Here is a 20,402-nt window from a genome sequence, read left to right as displayed (position 1 = left end):
CTCTACCTCCTGGAAGATGGAAATGAGCAAAGATTATTGACTAATATAACATCAGTGTAGAATGTCAGATCTTCTTACAAGGGTAAAAATTCCCACTTAAGATGTGCTCAGTGTATAAAATGGCAAGCCATGTGAAAATAAGCCCTCATGAAAGAGAAGCAGTAACCTGACAAGCAGGGTCCAACTACGTGGGAAAAGAAACAACCTAAGGGCTGGGAAGGTGACTCAGTGGTAGAGTGCTTGCCTTGCATGCATGAGGCCCTGGGTTAGATTCCTCAGCACCACATAAGCAGAAAAGGTCAGAAGTAGTGCTGTGGCTCAAATGGCTCACTAGCCTTGAGCTGAAGAGCTGAGGGACAGTGTCCAGGACCAGAGTTCAGGCTCATGACTGACAAAAACAAAAAAACAAAGAATGAAACAACGTAAGAAGATACTAAAATAAGTGTACTTTATATGAGCTGAGACAAAAGAAAGAATATACATCAAAAGGAAATTTTAAGCTGTTATAAATAAAGAACAAGCAGTTATAAAAATAAAGCAGAAATTCCACAGGGGAAAAATACAATTGTTAAATAATGGACAGTTAATCAGGATATTAGACACAGATGAACTAGAAGGCAGATGGAGGAAATTATTTAGGAAGTAACACAGTTATCCATATGGAAGATTTGAAAGGGAGGTTGAGAGATAAGGGAAAAATAATAAGTAAGTGAATATATTTCTAATTAGAATACCAGAGGGAGACATATTAAAAAGTTAATAATAGAATTATTCAGAAACGAAGAACAACATAGAAATTTCTCAGGCTAATTGTTCAATTATTTTAGAACAGAACAAATAAGAATAGGCCCCAAATTACATGTTATTCTAAGCTACATTTATAATAACATTAAAATATTGAAAATATTAATAGCTTACATTAACAAATGATTATTCTTTTTTATATGTCCTCATAGAATCAATATGCCTAAGGCTCATAGTTGTGTTCCAAAACCCAAACTGATACACATGGCTTCTTTGGAACATGTTTAGTCTTATCCTAGAGAAAATGATTGGAACAATGCACTATATCTTAAAGTTTCCACCCAAATTGGACATATTTCAATTCTATTCCCATTCTATTGGTTAAAATAAGTCATCTGTGACATTGATACCAATGTGACAAAATGTAATACAATCATCGCACATTAAAATAAGCTACCATATTCTCATCAGTATCCTATTGGGAAAGTCAAAACAACTCTGGTTATACATAACAGAAGTGTTGGTAGAGAATTGTTTCTACAATGATTAGAAGGGTTAACAGAGGAAAGGAAAAATAATATTACCCCAAATTAGCTGATGGTAAATTCAATTTTAACTAATTGTTTGGAAAGCAAGTTCCATGTAATATTTTAAAATATTCTTTTGTGGAAATGGAAAGATTTGGAAAAAATCATATTCAGTCAAGTAAGCCAGACCCAAAGAAACACAGGCTCTATGGTTTCCCTCATTTGTAATAATGAGGATATGTCTAGGATAGTCCAAGCGGTGGTTTGCAATAGCCAGATAGCTAAGTACATATGACCATATAAAATGATGCTAATCAAAATGATCTCCAACATATGAACATAAGAGTTTTTTTAAATGTACAATGTAAAGTTGTTTACTTTTTTCTTTCATTTTTTTCCTTGGTTTTATTCCCTTTGTTACTGGTTTTGATTTTGTACCCTGTGTCATGTATATGTGTTTATCTGATTTGGGGAAGGGAAGAGGAATAACAGTATGGTAAGATAAAGGACAGAGGGTGAACCAATGCAACAGCGATACTCACAAGACACTATGCAGGAAGTGAACTTTACAACTTGGCATGGAGGGGAGGTAACACTGTTCAACAAAAAATGTACTCAGTACCTTATTTATGTAACTGTAACCCCTCTGTACATCACCTTTACAATTAAATTAAAAAATAAAAGTATATTTCTTTTGCTTTTTGTTTCTTTGTCTTTTTTGTTGTTGTTTGTGCTCTATATAAGGAAAGAAATGTGTTTTCATCAGAGAAATTTCCTTACCCTTTTCTTCACTATTTCTTTTACATCATTTTTGGATATTACAATAAGTTTTATTATATTGAGTTTTCCAACAATATTAGATATTCTAACATGTCCAAGTTTTTGTTGTTGTTGTTGTTATTTTATGGCCTCTACGTTTGGGTTACGGACCAAGATTGTGCTCCAAAATTTTAGTCCCCAATTATAAAGGGGACTGGGAGCGGATTACATCATGGAACACTGCCTCACAAGGGATTCATGTCATTCTCACAGTATCGTTTAACTCTCAGGAGAGTGACTAGCTATAAAATGAGACCACCCCACTTGCTTGGCCCTTCTGCATGTGTCCATTTACTTGTCCCTTTCCTCCATGCTGTAATGCATTCAGAAGACCCTCAACAGGGACTAACTACATGGAGTCTTGGACTTTTAGCCTCTCAAACTGTCAGCTAAATTAACCTCTTCTATTTATAACAATATCCAGTCTAGGCTATTTTATTATAATAACACAAAATAGACACATATAACTCTATAGATATTTGTAAAGGTGACAAGTCCGTTTTAACTACAGTTTTTGGTAACAACTTAAAATAGCCTTCCTTTTTTATAAATATAAAAGGTGAACTCTTTTTTTGAAATTTAGAAAGACAGCTTATTTTTGGATATATACTCTTGCCATAAGCAAAGTTCTCTCAAATACTAAACTACTGGACATTTTAGATCGTAAATGGTAATTATGTTCTAGATAAATTGAAGAGCATTATCAAATACAGGAGGGCCATCCAAATCTCTTAGAGTACTAAGGAATGAATATCATCATGATATAGGTAGGCAAACTTACACTTTAATCATTTCCTTTATTTGAATGTTAAGCATGTTTAGTCATTCTTCGAAAGAAAAAAAGAAAAACGGCAAATCAAAGTAACCCACAGAACAGATCAATGCATTTAAAATTGCTTTGTAATCCTTGTGTCTATTGCATAGATCTTTATGAATTAAGGGTGTATTGGAAAACTAGTAATAAGAGGACCACATAGTCTAATTCATTTAAATCTGACATGTTAGACATCTCTGGGCTTGAAAATTTTGTGAGTCATCTATAAGCAATTAACAGTGGGTAAAACTATTTGTGATAGTATGCTTTAAGTATTGCCTTAATTTTCCTATGCTACATTGCTGAGAATGTGTACCAAACTTTATTAAATAAAACTGCAAGTGTGTCCAAAAATGTTTTGAAATGACAGGTATTATAGGAAGAATTGTGATAAAGATGTACTAGTCACCACAGCAGAGAAAAGAGCCTGATTTAGCAAATTTAAAGTAATTTAACTATGAAAAATAAGTCCAAAAGGAAATAATTAGGGCAGAACAAGAACTCCAAACAACTGATGCAATGAGATTTCATGGTCTGGCTGCAGGAACTGCAGAGGACAACAGCATCACACATCATGATGCCTTCAATCACTAAAACACAGAGATCCTAGAGTGGTCAGAATCTTCTGACCACCTCCTGACTGAAGCACACTCTCCTTGTACTTCACGCTTTACTTATCTTTGTTGACTGTCAGTTATCAGGCTACCTATGCCATTTGGTATGCCAGGCAGAGAACTCCAAAAGGGGATATCACTTTTGGAATAAATGCTCAACTATGGAGGTGAAACAACCACTTCATTCTTTGGGCTCCAAGAGAAATCCTGGAATCGTTGCAAAGTACAGCAAAATCATCTCATGCCTATCAGTTGATGGTGACTTAAAATATTGTTGTTTAAAAAAGCAACTTTTAAATGAAAAACCTGAGTAATATGTCCATGCCTAATGTATACTTAAAACTGATGATTTGTCTCTCAGGAAAATATTCTATAGAATTAATTCAAGTAGATGAAATTTAAATTTTTGTATTATGTGTTCAGTTCCCGCAACACAGAAGATTAGGTGAATAATCTTTACATTGACAACTAGAAATGGTTGGAATAAATATGCAAACTATTTTTTTAATTTATTGATGAGATAGTGTGAAGTTAAGCCTAGTCAGAGGCTAAAAGTAATGTGAAATCAAGAATACATAGAACAGAGCTCGCTCTTACCATCTACTTAACAGAATCTACCAAATCTACTGACTTGGACTTCAGTTTTTATGTCTCTACCAGGATCAAAGAATGAAACAATTTTAGTATCTGGCCAAGTTGAAGAGTCTAAAATAGACAAAAATCATCCAAAAGAATGCATTGTCAGGATAAGTTTAACAAAAAGGAAGCAGAGCCTACCCTACTTTTAGAAAATAGCAAGCATAATTTCCTATCTCAAATGTGCCCCAAAAACTAGTTAAAAAGAAAGAAAAAGCCCTCATCTGGATATGGACGTACATCAGGTATATTTGTTCACCCAAACTATACCAATGCTGTGAAACCTCAAGGCAGTAATTAACTTATGTGGCTTAAGTCTGACTGGCACAGTTCTTGGCAATCTGTATAAGAAAATACAAAACTTTGGAGGACCTCACTTTCAACTCAGGCCTCAAAGAATTTCTCACATAAGAGCATTAAGTTTGACAGCCTATCCAAAGAAAGAGATATATCATTAAGTTTACTCATTAGTTGTTGGGTTCAGATTGATGTTTTCTTCCTTTTTTTTTTGACTTTCTCTATTCTTTAATTGGCATGTACATACCTCAAAGTAGATGGATTTTTAAATAAAAACTGCTAAAATTGTTTAGGATGGGAATAGAGGGCATTAAGAAATTAAGAGAGGGGATGAATTTGATCAAAATATATTACATACATGCATGTTAACATTGCAATAAAATCATTTGGACTTAATACAGATGCTAATGAAAATGAAAAGAAGTTAATCAATATATAGAGAAATAATAATTAGGAAAATTTTCAACATGACTCATTTTCCTAGAATGATAAAAAGAATTTTTTTTAAAAAAGGAAATAATCTTTATAAAATAATATCCAACCAGCCATCTTTTCCCAAAATGCATGCCATATATGATATAGTACTTTATTTTATTTTATTTTTTTTGGAGAGTGGTCCCGGGGTTTGGACTCCAGGCTTGCCTGGCTAATGCTGTCCAGTCCCAGTCTTTAAACGTTGACCTCAGACTTCAACAAATAAGCTTATGCTGGACAAATCCTACGTCCACCTTAGTCTTCAGCATGATTACTACTGTTGGCTGTTTGTCTCTTAGAATGCATTTTCTGAAACAGCACAAAAATGTGTAGCACAAACATTATTTTTCAGAATCCATCCTTCATAAGATAGCCATAATGAGTTTCTCTATCACAGACTCTCAAGGAACATTACATTTTCATTCTGAAGTAAAAGAGAAGCCTGCCTTACATCAACCTGGCATTTTTCTGACTTGCCTGCTGTTGGTTGCCAACAGCTTTCTAATCCTGAACTCTAAATTCAGGACTGAACATAAACCAGACAGCTGAAGGAGCTTGAGGAGCATTGTTCCAGGTAGCAAAAGAAAAACTCAACTGTTGGCAATCAGTAGAACAGAGGGATGTCGTACTCTCAGCTCACCCACGTGACCAAGTAACACTACCACTTCCCTCAGAGCATCAGCTAGTACTGTAACAATGCAAATATTGATGGGGTTCAATATTTCCCACAGAAGTACCCGCCAATATTAAGACTGGTTATTATTGTCTATTTAGGCCACCAGTCATTGGCCTTTGATTTTTCAAATTAACGTTATTCAGTAGAGAAGAACTGGTCTACATGTCACTTAAACAAAAACAGTAGCTATTGAAAAGCTAACCTTAAAATATACCCAGGAATAGTGTTTCCCTCGATGCTATTTGCCCTGTAGGTACATGTCAATGGCTCTACCTTCTGTGTCTATTTCTCGAGAAGAAAGAATTGTACAATATATACAAACTAGAACCATTGCTGAGCTTTTATAAGGCTACTGCCGTGTCATTAGAATACTCTCATGCATTTCTTTGGGGATTTCCCATAGCTATACAGCATGCATTGTGCTAAAACAAGTTAAGCCACGAACAATCCTTTTAAAAACACACACACATGAAACTATCTTTAGTGCTTCAATTTGTGGCAAAAAGAATTCCTAGATTTGAAACATACAACTTTTAGAAGTTTTTAAATCAAATGAAGTTTGAAATAAGCTGTAAAAGTGTTATTATTGGAAACCACATTGTCTTAGTCTGTTTTTTGTTGCTATAACAGAATACCACAGACTGGATAATTTACAAAGAAAAGAAATTTATTTCTCAGTGTTCTAGAGGCTGGGAAGTCCAAGGGAATGGTGCCAGCCCCTTCTTGGCATCTGCTACGGGCTTCTTGCTGTGTCATAAGAAGACAGAGGACATCACACAGGAGAGCCAGGGATCAGGTCGGCTCCCATTTCTCTTCTTATTTTGATAAACCCACTAATCCCATTACAGGCACCCACTATCACCACTTCAGCTAACCCTAATTATCTTTCCCAGGCCCCACCTGAAATGCAGTCAACACATGAACTGAAGGGACACATTTAAACCTGCGCATAATATTATTTATTGAATGTATATGTATTTAAATAGATGTTTCTAACTTGTTTGAATGAGCTCCTTGATAAAATGGTGCTTTATAGATAGTAAAATCTTTTCATTGTCTGTTTCATCTCTTTCCTTTTCTTTGTGACAGTACTTAGGTTTTGAACATAGGGTCTTGTGCTTGCTAGGAAAGCACTCTGCAACTTGAGCTAGCAATAGAGCTTTCATACATATAGTGTAAAAGTAATTTATTTTCCTCCCCAAATGATTTCAAAACTTTGAATGTTTTCTGAGCATGGATCCTATAATCAAACAACAAGACCATGGGGATCTTAACTAAAGATCAAAATCAGAGTTAATTATGAAAAATTAGTCAATAAAGCCATGTACGACTTCCAGTTTCAAGGCATTTACTCCTTGTCCTTACAACTTATCATGTGGTTAAATACTGAAACTATCCACAGAAAAGTTAATACTGTTTCTTTCTAAACTTCCCTATGCCTTCATCCAGAAGACATTTTACTGTATTTCAGAGTAATCAGTTGCCTAGAAGTAGCAGAAGTGCAAAAAGCACTAAGTTACATGTTTGATCTGCTTCTAAGAAACATTTTCGACACAGCCTGTTTCATACCCAGACTTAATACTTAACAGATTGCCTCATGGTGCCTTCAATTGCCTTCTGCTTGCAGAAAACCAAAGGCTCAGATGACATGAGTGACACTGTAAATCTACACAGCTATTTATTTTATACCAACTTCGCAGCATTCTTAACCTCATCAGAGAGCCTGATAATCCTCAAATCATTTCTGTTGGCTACTTCTTCTGTTGCCTGGTAATGAAAACAGAGCCCTCCTTTTAGTCATTGGCCTTAAGACCATGTTTTGGGAACACACTCACACACACACACACACACACACACACACACACACACACACACGATGTATTAATGTGACTCAATGTTAGTTGGGGCCCCCCAATTAGATTATTTAGATCAAACTAGATAATCCATTAAGGACCTTTCCCTTTGGGCCTAACAACATAACAACAAATCACACATTTTCTCTTCTTGAATGAAAAAAAAATGGCATGAAAAAAGGCTGCATTTTTAATATCATTAATCTATAGCTCACTCAGCTTGCTGTCTTATGCAATACCATGAGAAACAGCTGGGTCCTACTAACCAGAAAGCACTTTTATGGTTTCTCTTAAGGGCCATTAAATCAATGTGATGAGAGCACAGCTGGATTGGATCCTGAATATTTATCAGATCCCACACAATACATAAAGGAAGCACGTGGTGCTATGGAAGACTGCACCAGCGCCTTCCTTGCGTAGGCTGCAGGTGGAGTTTTACAGAAAAAGCAAACTGTTTTGAGACATTGAAAGTCTGATCTTCCTCTGCACCTCACTTTCTGTGTGGGTGTCTTCTTATAATACCAGTTATTCATGAGACTATTAAAATGATTCTTTCTGGCTGAATTTATTGGCATGACTAGGACATTCAAGGACCTGCTTGGCTGTCCCAATATAGCTTTCAACACCAAGAGTCATGTTTTTTACTTAATAAATTTTAGCACATGGTGGATCCAAAACTGCAGCCCTTATGAAAATTTAGAAAGCACAGAGACTGAATACAGGCTTCCAGTTAGGGGACACTTCACAGTAACAACTTCTACCTTGTTAAACTGAAGCAAGAAAGGACAAACTGACAAAAATAAGCATTCTTTTTTGCCTTTTCTTTTTTTAGGCTCAATTTTCTATAAAAAAAAGACTATACAAAAATAATTATTACTTGAAGAGTACAAAATGTTTTTATAACACACCAACAAATACTTTTCAGGGGCAAAGTCTTGGCTCAAGCCACTGTACTGACAAATAGAAACTATACCTTCCAAATCAATTAGCAATTAGAAATAATTGGTTAGGATTCTAACCTCATGGTATCTGCTCTCATATTTACTATACTATACAGAGAAAAGTAGAGGCGTTTTATAGCATGAATTTAAATCTAAGCTGAAAAATCAGACTGCCATCTTTGCAACACCAATGCACTTGTTTATTTTTGGAGCCTCAGTTTCATCGGTGAAATGGGAAAAATGAGAGGTTCCTTGCATGTGGATTAGAAGGAAAAAGGAAAAAATGCACATGAGTATTTAGGTCAAGGAATGTCATGTGAGTTACGCCTATTAGAAAGATAGATTAATGATAAATATTGTAGATGATACATCATAGATTGCTGATAGATGATAGGTAAATACACATATTAATAATAAAGTGATAGATACATAGACAAATAGATATCCTCCTTCTAAAGCCTCCTCCTCTTCCTTCATCTCTATCATCATCATAACAACCACCATCACCAAATTCTTTGCAACATTCATCATCCTCCCAACATTAGGAATTATTTTATTGCAGAAAAATTATATTTTTATTTTTCTACATCTCTTTCAAAGCATTTGCTGTCTAATGAATGAGAACTTTATTTAATTAAACCCAGGACTACAAATCACTTGAGGTACACTGCTAGAAAAGAAGTCCTTAAAATCAACATCAAATTCCATCTCAAATATATAGCTGGAGAATTTTGCACGACAGAGCCAGCAGTTCCTTTTAAAAATCTACACATCTCAACATATAAAGTTTTATGTTAAAGTAGGTAGTGATTGTCATAAATTATGGATGTCCATAAGAATATACGCTAGTAAGTGATGATATGAGAAATGCTACATTGTAACATGATCAAATCAACTATTTTTATGTAATGTTGCTGCAGACCACAATCATGTCTGCAGTGTAAGGAATCTGCTCGAGGGAAAGTCATATTCAAAACAGTGGTATCACATGAGATATAAATAAGAAATAGCAACTAAAATCAGCCAGTGGGGAAAAATCAGATAAATAAGCTTAGTAAGATTATCTTCTAGCAAAAACTAATGATATTTTGCCTACTATGGGCAGTTAAAAGCACATATTTTTTTCTCCCTTTTCCCCCTCCTTATATTAAGATCAAAAGTATACTCCTACTTCCTTTCTTCTCATAGTTATTTTAAGCCTAGCCAGATATAATAAGGGCACCCTCAAGCAATAACAATGAACAAACTTAAATTTCAGAGGTTTACATTTTTTATTCAACTTGAACTTTTTCAGTAACTTCCAGAAAGCTCAAGTTAAAACTACTCACAATGAACTTTTCATGCCTTCTGTAAAACACTCGCCCCATTCCCAAAACAAAAAATATCATATAACAGCTAGAAAACATAAGAGAAGATGTATATCTTGTGACTCTTCTTGCCCCTTACAAATAAGGATCCAGTAATCATAACATTCTTGGATATAACGTGAAGATTCCTTTTACTTATAGTACAGTTTTGAGCCATACAAACCCTAGTTTTAAACATCTGTGTACCATACTAATCATTTATGTATGATTTATGTTTATAACATAGTTTACCCTATTTAAGTTTGGCACAAAATACAGGACAAATCTAAAACCTGTTTCCAATTCCAATCTAGTTAGTGTCAGGATTCTCTGATTTGGGGTCTCCCTATGATTTTTCTCATTTTATTCCTCCATGTCTCATGTGACTTCTATACTTTGTTGCCATCATCTTTCAACAGCCAGAAAATAGTGAAAAACAAGCAAGAAGTGTTTTGGATATACTTATAGGAATGAAGGTCATAAAATAAATCCTTAGACAAGTTTTCCATGTTCACCACCGTAAAGTAAGAAGTTCTCTTGATAATTTGATAGTGGCAATAACTAAGCATCTGAATCACATAAAAGTAACATTTCAGTATATCAGTATCATTGTTTTGGTTTTCACTTGAGGTTAATCTCCATCAAGCCCAAGCATCTATTATAAAGAAGATTCACACTGACTATTAAAACCTTATTAGAAAGTAATGGACAGTACTACCCATCTACTTCTCTGCATTTGGGCACCCTGAGAGACATTTTCACTTTATTCAGGGAGGTAGATCTAAAGAATGGAAAAAGTCACGTACTTGGATTAACAAGAGCTGCTAGGCAAGGACTCTCACTTTGCTGCCTTTCTTCATCATACACAACCTAAGAAATTTCAGAGACTAATAAGAATACATGAAGCAATAGCGAGCCCTAAATGGAATCCTGAGGAAAACAGGAAGCCTACAGACCTTTTGCCTAACTCATAAAAGCCATACAGACCTCACACAAATCAGTGCTGCTACAGGTTCATGACAGGCCTCGGCTCATTCCTCTCCACTCTTCTAAAACTTGGGGGTTGTTTCTCTTGGCATACTCAAGCTCCTCTCCACAAAAGTAATCCCCAACAAGGCACCTTGACCAACTACTCAATGTCTTCATCAATCTTCATTTGAAACCTCTAATTGCGTAACCTTGCCAGTAGCTGGAAGATGGCCAAGCTATCTTCTTGCCTGCAAGACTGGCTCATAGAGGGCCTGCTTCCAGGCAGAGGCTGACTCTCCAAATCTGGGAAGCATTTGGTCCCCATTTTCATCTTTAGCCCTGTGCCTCTAGGGCAAAATAAACCATTGGAAAAAAATGCTACAGGATTGCATATAGGCCATGTTTTCTCAGATGAAGATTGCAGTCCTTGCCAGTAAAATACATTAAACGTATCCATAATTAGTAGTTAACCAGAGAATTGGATAAAATGGAACAGCTTCTGTGTTTGATTCGCAGTACATAGAATATAGTGGCTACAACAGACAGGAGAAATGATGGAGGCTAGGTGATAAATGCATGTTGCACTAAATAGGTGTGTTGTCTTCTTTCCAACATTGTTGTTGCTGCTGCTGGTAACATAGTCTAGGCGTCTTTCATAATTGCTGGAAGTAAAAAAGAATCTTTTGGTATAAAACTACTGTTCCTCTGGGTGGCTCAGGAAAATGCACATTATGACAGTGACTGCCATTTATTTTGCCCATGTGTGCCTATGTGTAGCACTTTAAGTAAATGCTCAGATTTGGAACATCTGAAGCCTTGAGTGACTAGCACTATACATAAATCACGTCCATCTAGGTTACCTGAGTCACATACTTGTGTGGTATATGCAACCTTCTGAAATTGGACAAAACTTTAGAAGCATGCACATGCACACATACACACACACAGATACAGACACACACACACACACACACACACACACACACACACACACACACACACACGCACACACACACACACACAATTTTTGAGACAGGATTTCAATATGTAGCCCAGGATAGTTTTAAACACTTAATCCTCCTCCATCATCCTTCAATGTTCTAGAATTACAGGCATGTACTACCATTACTAGCAGCAAAAGTATTTTGACATGATATTAGTAATTAGTACAGAGTGTGATAGTGACCTAGTTTCAGGTTATCTAGGGTGTGGACACACATTTGGTGGCTTAAAATTAGGTTTTGAAGCACTTAAATCCCATAAAATAGAAAGTGCTGTATATCTAGGCTTCTCTCTTTGTGTGTCTCTCTGTCACTCTGTCTCTGTTTTTCCCTATATCCCTCAACCTATTTCTGAAGGTCAATAAGACTTTTATTTACTTACTTATTGAGGGGGGCAAGCACTCTACCAATTTAGTCATACCTCTTCAGCTTTCATTGTTCTGCCTTGGGATTATGATCTTTTGGCTTTTATCTTTAACATTACTGGGATTACAAGAATGTACCTATAATCTAATAAGGGACTTGTTTTTTGAGCTACAATGTCATTGTTTGGGGAAGAGGGATTTTTGTGTTTTTATTTTCCCCATGGCTTCACACCACAGTCCTCCCTTCTCTGGGTGAAATTAAAGGCGATGCCACCATGGCACTATGTTCACTATAAAGCTTAGAATTAATTGTTATTATTCAACTTATTGTAAGAGGTTTTGGTGAATATTCTTCGCTGCCTTACCCAGCAGTGATACATTCTATGGTCTTAGTACTACATCAATATTGTTGATCCTTTTTTTGGGGGGTGGTCCGGTCATGGGGCCTGAACTCTGGACCTTGGGCGCTGTCCCTCAGCTCTTCAGCTCAAGGCTAGCACTCTACCACTTGAGCCACAGTGCCACTTCTGCCTTTTTTTTTCTGCTTATGTGGTGCTGAGGAATCGAACCCAGGGCCTCACGCATGCAAGGCAAGTGCTCTACCACTTGGCCACCTTCCCAGCCCAATATTGTTGATTCTTAAGCCCAAATCTGGAATATAGTAGATGTCAGTAAGAGTATACCCTGCTGTAATTCTTTCTTGACTTCCCAAATTTCAAATACCACCCTAAAACCATAACCATTTTCTTTCACCACTGAATTATAAAATCAGCCTCTTTCAAACTATGATGTGAGTTTTTCCCTCCTAAACTAAACTAGTTTAACTAGTTTTTCATTAAGATATTTGATGCTCTGTCATCATATTTTGTTTAAATACAACTTTAACATTCATTTTAATCTTAACCACAAAGGGCAAAATAAATATTCACTAAATATTTATTAAATATTCTAATGAATTAAATTAGAGTTTTATTAATGGCAAAATTATGAAGTGATATATGTACTGTATATTCTAATTTATAATGCAACTCTTAAAATTTTCAATAAGGTCTTAAGGGCAAAAGTTATTAATTGATTTATTTAAGGGATGTATCTTTATATAAATGGCTTTATGTGTTTTAATGATAAAATATTTAGTTATTAATTATATTCTCATATTAAATTGCTAAGTCAATGAAAGTATTTATGATCAGTGTTCATATTAAATGACTCTTTATAGTAAATCACTGTTAATTGTTTGTTATAAAAATTTCCACAGACTTCTATACACAAGTTATCTACATATCTTCTGGAAAGAACTAAAAAAAAATCAAATAGCTGTTGTGCTTTTCTTGTACATAAGTTACTCTATTCATTTTAACACTTTTTCTTTCTTCATAAAATACTGGTTTGAAGTTCAAGAAAATCTTAAGTGCGGTTGTATTTGAAACACTATGTGGTGAGTGTTTGTTCTTTTCATTTCTACTGTTTCACACTCTGTTTCAAATGAAAACATAAACATTTTCAATATGAAAATATTCCAACTCTTCTAATTATACCATGCAAATAAACAAAAAGAAAGCCACCAATATTTTTGTATAAATTATTTCCAATTTTATTTAATGAGATAGAGTTGTAGTTTTCCTGTTAAAAACGATTGCTTTAAACCTTTCAGTAACATTGTCTGACCTGAGTTAAGTACGCCAGAAGTATGAAGCCAGGAGCAATGGAGTCATTCCAAACTCAGACATTTACAGACAGCTCTTGTCAACACAGCATTTCATTTTTGTTTTCCCCACACACATGCACCTCTAATAAGCTTTACAAACACATGCTAATTCCCCTGAGCAGAATTAAAGCAACAATCACATTCCCAGATCTTAGGAAATGGAAACATTTTTGTTACTGTTATGGTGATTCATAAAGTTTCTAGGAAAATAGCTTCATTTCCATGCCCTTGCATATTTTCTTCCTCCATTTCCAATCTACCCACTATTTTGTTCTTCTATGTATGTCTACCTCCTTCAAAGTCTGTGGATTTCTCTTCCAAAAAAAATAGTTCTTCTTCTCAACATTCCTGAAAATCTATAAATCTGTTATATCAATCCAGATTTGCTTTGTACTATGAATATTAGTTAGCTTTCAATATTATTTAGATTTCTCTCTTAAACTTCATTGTATGGACTTACATGAAAGACTATCTTAGGAACTTGTTTCTTTCTGCTGTACTAAATTCACTGGTAAACATCCAGTTTGACTAAAAAAGAACAGTGCACAGACGATCCCAAACCACTTCCATTTCTCAAATATCTTTCCAAAGATTCATAGTTTCTCCTTTTAATTTTTTTGCAATTATTAACTCCAAATTATCTCTTTGAAAGTACTTTGCTGTTTGCTTTATCCAAATAGAAAGGAAAGAAGAATCTGATTGGTAGATGAGATGAGCAGAACTTATGAGATATTTCTTAGAATTCTTTACAGCACATGATATAACTGCAGTCCTCCTAAAAGAGTTCTACAAGAGCAGACAGAATGTCTTTTAGCAACTCTATGACTCAGTTTCTTATACTTTGCAATAAGGATAATAGTGTTTATCTTTGTTAGGTGTTCAGAAGAGTAACATAAAGGCATATTTCAAAAAGGTCAGCAAACTGTATGACTGTTAATATTACAAAATTCACCTTGTAGTATCATTATTTTCATCATCACAAAATCATATGGTAACCACTTCCCTGTCTTTATCCTGAAATAGATTTGTGATGTTGTTCTTAGCCAGTGCTGGTGGCTAACACCTATAATCCTAGGTACTTGGGAGGCTAAGGTGTAGAAGATTATGGTTTGAGGCCAGCACTGGCAGAACAATTTATGAATCACTTTTCAATGAAGAACTGGATTCTGTGGCAGATATCTATCATTCCAGCCTGGGCAGGAAGCCTATGGGATGCCAAGGAAAGAAGGATAATGGCCAGGCATGTGCCAGGGTAGGAAGTGAGACCCTACCTCAAAAGCAACCAGCAAACAAAAAACAGGGCTGGAGATGTGCTTCAGCAATTAGAGTACCTTAATTATAAGCATGAGGCCCTTAGTTCAAGCAAGGTTACTAGCCAAAAAAAAAAAAAAACCCCAAATCAAAACCCAATTTGCTCTCTAATTAATATCTTCTATGTGCCTCTACTCATATTTTTAAAGATTCAGAATGTATTTTCCTAGCTGTCACTCAGAGTAATTGCAGAAAAGTTTGTGTACAATAGGTAAAAGTCTAGAACAAACATTAAGTAACTCAGAAGGTGTAGTAGTTGCCTAGATCTATTTAGTATTCATACTAAATATTTAATTGTCTAATTTAGAAAACACACATGTGCAGAGGAGGAAAGTTGAAGGAATGAGTTGATTTTTACAGCACTGTCAAGGAGTAAAAGATGAATTTCCTTGTCCAAACTCTAAGAGGTAGAAAAATTTTCAAAATGATATAGAACAAGATGCTGATCTTTTGAAATATCAAAATTTTCTCATATTTTAACAGGGTGACATTTACAGCTAAAGATGTATCTTTCATATATTTATATCAATAAGTTAACCAGTTATAATATGCAACCAACCAACATACTAAATATTTCTATCACTCTAGGAAGTTTTCTCCTGGACCCTTGAATTTGCTTACAAACACCAACCCTTGAATTTGCCTACAATCAACAACCCTTTACCGTCACCTGAAAGGAACCAAACTAGTTCAAGGAACTATTTTATGGCAGTGTTATTTTATTAAGTAAAATGTAATATTTTTATCTACTATAAATGTATTCATTAGTATTTTCTCCTACATTATGCCAGAAAATTTTTTATCTAGACCTGGACTAATCAAAGGCAATAAAGTATCCCAATTTGAAGTACCGATAGAAATTCATCTTCATTGCTATAGCAAATATGAATTACTTGGAAAACTAAATTTGCAAAATGCAGTAGATTCATTACCTTGCTCATGTAACTGTAACCCCTCTGTATAGCATTTTTACAATAAAAAACGTACAAAAAAAGCATGAACTAAAACTAAAAGCATATGAAATGTACTGAAAATTTCAAACTCAAATGGAGAGGGCATGGGATGAAGACTGGGAATGGAGCCAAGATAAAAGGTAGGACAGGAAGAGTAAACTGACACAGAAGTACAAGAATTAGTTGAGCTCAAGAAGCTCAGTAATTTTTTTCTAACCCGACCTGTCATTTTCCTCTTTCCAAAACTAAAAGCAACTGAGAAATCCTTGAAGAGTAGGAAAAAATAGCAGGCACTCAAAAAATTAGAGTGGTGTTTTTAGAACAACCAGTGTATTCACAATCATCAGATCTCAGGAATCTGAGACCTTAGGAGTGGATGTTGATCTTGAAACAAAAAAAATAGTCCTATAATCAACAATATTATTTCCAGTCTCTAGGAGAGTAGGAGCCACATTTCACTCCCCCTTTCCCATCTGCATTGATTTGACTATACTGGCTAAAGCCAAAGAATTATGTATGCATAGTGCGCAATTAGTAAAAGAAAATATTTTGGCAGAAATTTTAGCATTCTCATATTTTAATGTTTGTTATTATTATATTATATACTTTATAAATTGAACTTGATTATGCAGACAAACCACCAATAGCAGAAAGCTATATTTTGAGACCTTTGGTATGTGTTTGGGTGATGGTTGTGGGGGTGGAAAGAAGATGGAAATGGTGGTGGGTGAGGAATAGGATTAGACTAAAAGGGATTGTGCTAAACAGGCAACCTGGGAAACCTCAGAGGAAGATTACGACTGTCAAAAGTGATGCATAAATTTGGTTCAGTTATACTTTAGGACATTTGAGATTTACAAAAGCTTAACTAGCCTAAACTCCTCTAAGGTAAGACAGTAAAACAAACATCAATATTCTCTGCTGCTCACTCATTATTAATTACAGCTAGCTCAAAAGCTATAACTATATACAAGTCTTCACGTAGAACTTGAAATTTTCTTCCATTAATTTTCTAATTTAGTTAGGTTATATTTGAATATTATAATTCAATGTTGGAATACTTAAGTATTTAAATAATATTGAAATCAGATTGATTTTATTTTATTAAGTTCACAATTAATCAAATTAATGTATAAATCAATTATTGCAAATATCTGAAACTTCACTAACGTACACTGAAAAATATTTTGAAAAGGATTTAAGTGTGATTTTGTTGCTGTTTAATTTTTCTACATGGCAGCCACTTTGATGGTTCATACTAGCTGCTTAGCAATTAAATGATAAGTGTTCTACATTCAGAAATTTCATGTTCGGGAAAATATTAGGACAATGTTTTAGTTAAGCTGCCTTTGATCTCTTCCTTTCAACAAGATTTATAGAACAAAGTGAAAAATTCCAAACTGCCACAAAAATTCCAAACTGAAATTGTTTTGTCCCTTTGTTACTCAGATGTAGATCACAAGGACTGACACAAGGCATCGAGGGATCACAGTTTGAAGTGATGTGACTCATTTTATCAAAGCAAATCTCACCATCAGCTGACAGAGAATCTTACCCACAAGCTCTCACATAACACTTCATTGTTTATTTGTTTGAGAGGGGAGTGAAGGTTCCACCTTCTTGGAAGCAAAACCATCTACAGCAGGAAAGCTGCCTTCTGTAAATCCACCATGACACAAAGTTTATAAGAAAGATATTTTTGTAATGTTTAGTAGATGGTAGCAGAATTTATCCTAGAATGGGGAGCATTTATTTATTGTTAATAGTGTGTACTGCACTATAATTGACCTCTTCCATCGGGAAAAAACTTGCTCTGCTCCTCACAACACATTACTTTCAAAGAGGTAGTTGCTGGCTCAGACTGAGGTCAGTTTCATAAGAACAGACTGTACAAAAAAGGCACAAATTCAGCTTTCAAAAAATCAACATACAGGCACCACCTTCACACCAGTAGGAGCCTTAATAAAAACACTTCACTTAGAATATATACTATTCTATTTAAAAGATCCCATTTAAAGATTCAGTAATCTAAAATTTTCTATTGAAATTCTACATGATGCACTAAAATTAAAAAAAAATTTATGAGCCCTCGATATCTATGCACTGACTATAATTTTGTAGTCTGAGAACTTTGGCAGGAAAGTTCACTGTCTGAGATCTGTCTAGGACATGAAAATAAATTCAGACTATATATCCAAGTTTATGTGAAGCATAATGCTAAGCTTATGCTCCAACTTCAACTTTTTAGGATTAAATATTGTCCTAATACTTAAAATAATAATGATAATTTCTATATTGATAGTACAATCTGAACTTGATGGTTAATATACTATGCTGTTCATCAAGTTATATGTATGTGTGGGGGTGCATTTATGAAGATTTTAATGAACACAATATTTTTAATTTAAAAATATAAGTACTTATGGGCCAATTTCTTATGTGAGTCTGTCTACTTTATATATTACGGAAGGTAGTATACACCTGATCCAGGAACTCACTTCTAGAATCTCAGCTTGGAACCTTGTAAGTCATTGAAAATGACCAAATTCATGTAAAACCAGAAAAGCATACATTTTTATGGTACAAGAGAGTAAGCATTATTAATCCAACCCATTTAGAACATCTATTATATACAGCAATTGAAGAGTGCTTTTCATAAATAAAACTGTTTAAACAATCCAAAGTGGAAGCTAGAAGAATGACAAAAAATTATAAGACAAAAGCAATTAGTGGGGACTCAATAAAGGGAGAAAACTGGACAAAGAAAGCAAAGACTATGTCTAAAGGCTCAAACGGTTGCTAGTGAAACATCTAGTTGATCAACTGGGTGCTCTGACTACAGAAAGCCTAGCAGCTGACTTATTCATTACTTTTTTCACTTAATTGACTGAATTAAGTGGTTGTTTTGGAAGTATATTGACACAGGTATAAAGAGTCAGAGAGGAAGGTTTAAAAAATGAACTCGTATATTTGAGTGGGGGACAGGGAAGGCTGTCCTTGGTTCTCTAAATGATTGGTAATAATATTACAGGGTTTTTAATTGAAATTTGAGTAAATTTTGAGGTGGCTATGTTTAAATATACAAATTTGAATTTGTTATGTAAGTTACTGGAGTGTAACCTCAAAACTTTGTAGGAGATGAGTTTGTGACACAATGGAAGTATCTGAAGATTAATAAGCTAAGTTTGGCTCTGAGTAGAAGATGGATCAGATATGTTACATAGAAGTTATATATACTTCTGCTGCCTGTAGAATAAGGAAAATCTGCTGTTAAGTCCTCTGCAGTTTTTGATCCTCTTGTTTCACTAATTGTTTCTCTTTCTAGATTCATTCTTCTCAAAAGAAATGACCTTCCTCACATGTCTAAATAGACCGTTGTTAATTATGGTCTCATATGCACTCTCATATAGCTCCAAATTCTCTAAATCTTTGCTTCTCCAAGTACAGTTCTGGGACTTTCCACATCTGTGTAATCTGGGAGTTTGTTAGAGATGCAAGCTTTCAAAATCACTGAATTATAATCTGCACTTTACAAATTCTCTGATGATTTGCATGCATGCTAATGCTTGGGAAAGCTAGCTTCAATACTTACATTACTCAAATTAAGAACTATTCTTCGAGTATTTTAAAGTTAGAAATACAAAATAAAATAAAAGTAAAAGAAGGTAAGCTTGGGCTAGGAAGGTGGCTCAGTGGTAGAGCGCTTGCCTTGCATGCATGAGGCCCTGGGTTCGATTCCCCAGCACCACATAAGCAAAAAGAAAAAAAGCCAGAAGTGGCACAATGGCTCAAGTGGTAGAGAGCTAGCCTTGAGGTGAAGAGCTGAGGGACAGCAACCAGGCCCAGAGTTCAGACACCACAACTGGACCGAAAAAAAAAAAAAAAAAAAAGAAGATAAGTTTGAGATTCTAAAGTAGCATTTTTTATCTCCTTTTTTTGTCCTGCTACATTTATTACTAGCATATCTCATTAGGGTGAAAGCTGTTTTTAAAAACTTATAATTTTATTTGCAATAACAATATTCATTGCACAACTCCTTTTTTAAAATATAGATGTTTGAGCTAATCTTCCTAAAACTCATGATATGACTATGCTAATACAGCCATCAGAGAATACTTACAAATACAAACATATATAAAGATATATGTGTAATATACATATATATGTATATATTCCCATCAAATGGGTAGATGGGAAGACATTTCCAAAACTAGCATGAGAGATTTTTGTTGTTTTACCTGAATGCTATATATTTTTTAAATTTTTTTTATTGTAAAAGTGATGTACAAAGGAGTTACAGTTACATGAATCAGTTAATGTTTACATTTCTTTTTTGAACAGTGTCACCCCCTAC

General features: G+C 34.7%; 1 non-coding gene across 1 annotated transcript; it reads left to right on the top strand.

Moving 5' to 3' along the window:
- Window positions 1-19,723: 19,723 nt before the first annotated feature.
- Trnaa-ugc lies at window positions 19,724-19,804 on the top strand. Its single transcript has one exon. It is a non-coding gene; the product is annotated as a tRNA-Ala (tRNA).
- The last annotated feature ends 598 nt before the right edge of the window (window positions 19,805-20,402 follow it).

The sequence above is a fragment of the Dipodomys spectabilis genome, unplaced genomic scaffold, assembly GCF_019054845.1.
Source record: "Dipodomys spectabilis isolate Male_0828 unplaced genomic scaffold, ASM1905484v1 ptg000001l, whole genome shotgun sequence".
In the NCBI taxonomy this organism is placed as follows: domain Eukaryota; kingdom Metazoa; phylum Chordata; class Mammalia; order Rodentia; family Heteromyidae; genus Dipodomys; species Dipodomys spectabilis.
Note: the sequence above shows the minus strand (reverse complement) of the source record. Positions and strands in the feature narration are given on the sequence as shown.